Source organism: Cryptotermes secundus, unplaced genomic scaffold (genome assembly GCF_002891405.2).
Source record: "Cryptotermes secundus unplaced genomic scaffold, Csec_1.0 scaffold9629, whole genome shotgun sequence".
NCBI classification, from domain to species: Eukaryota; Metazoa; Arthropoda; class Insecta; order Blattodea; family Kalotermitidae; genus Cryptotermes; species Cryptotermes secundus.
In genome coordinates, this window is record NW_019737688.1 from 20375 (window position 1) to 21600 (window position 1226).

Here is a 1226-nt window from a genome sequence, read left to right on the forward strand (position 1 = left end):
AATCAATCAATCAATCAATCAATCAATAATAAATTATGACAATGACATTTGTTTGATTACAAGTGGGGTCTTGGAACAATAACTTTGAAAACTAGTCCTCACTATTGGCCACTGCATTCATAAAAGAAGCATATAGTGCTTACCTGGAATGGTGTGTAATGATAAGGAGGTTGTGGGAGTGATTGTGCTGCAGAATCTGATCTACATGGAACTGCGAATCTGTTCAGTTGTACTGAAATCACTTTCTAGTGCACAAAAATTTATAGTGCAGCATTCTAGCAGAATCAATGGTGCAGGATATCCCAACCCTTCCTGTCCATACCACAGCCCTGTAAGAGTATTACATATTGTCTCAAAACCTTGAAATAATTCATCTATAAGTATTACAAACATGGTGCTGGTTACAATATTATACTTGTCATGGTGCCGGTGCTAGGATGAGGGGTAAAGTTTAATACATTTAATGCAGACACTAGCTAAACTTAACTTCTTCGCTGGATTATGTAACACATAACAAACCCATTAAGACAGACTTATCGTACTGAATCTCTGGAAAAGTTTAAGAGTTTCAAACCAGTCTGCCTACTGGATGACGTACACCCAGGGGCAGCGTAAAATTTCTTTCCTCCCATTTATCCTGCAAGAAACAATACAGAAATTATAACACAATCACAGTACATGGTGAATTTCGAGATTCTACGGACCTTCTTTCAGCTGCATAACCTACGGAAATATAGTTAGCAGGAATTTTTCACTTCATACATATTTCTAACCGAATTCTGCGTAGTAAGCACGCCATTCATATACAGAAATAACATAGCGATGTAACTTAAAGAGTAAACGTCAGTTCTTGATTCACTACCAAATAAAATATCTATATCGATCTATACTATTTTCGAGACCTTCAAGACGTTCAAGACAACGCCTCGACGCCACCTACCGCCACCAACGTTGAAATATTGCAAAAGGTGTACTGTGATTCGGTCACACATATGCGATTCGATATATTGCAATAATCGTATTGTGATTGGTTCTAACTATCTAGTTCGGTCTGTCTGCGTAGAGATGGCAGCAGATCCAATATTCCCCCTCTCCCTGACAATTGCGCCACCTGGTTGCAAAGATGCATTTTTTTATTGTTAGGGGGCTGGAACATCCCTTGTATAGCGGCCATTTCTGGGCTATGGTACCAGACCTGCGATCACCGGGATCGAAACCCGGCCGCC

At 39.8% G+C, this 1226-nt stretch overlaps 1 long non-coding RNA gene across 1 annotated transcript in view; it reads right to left on the reverse strand.

Annotated features, from left to right (window-relative positions):
- The window catches only part of LOC117282797, a 5744-nt gene extending 4872 nt beyond the window's left edge, over positions 1 to 872 (reverse strand). The window contains exons 1-2 of the long non-coding RNA XR_004513672.1: positions 728 to 872; positions 144 to 637 (exon numbers count right to left, since the gene is read on the reverse strand). This is a non-coding gene — a long non-coding RNA (uncharacterized LOC117282797). The remainder of the gene's footprint in view (positions 1 to 143; positions 638 to 727) is intronic.
- Positions 873 to 1226: the final 354 nt, after the last annotated feature.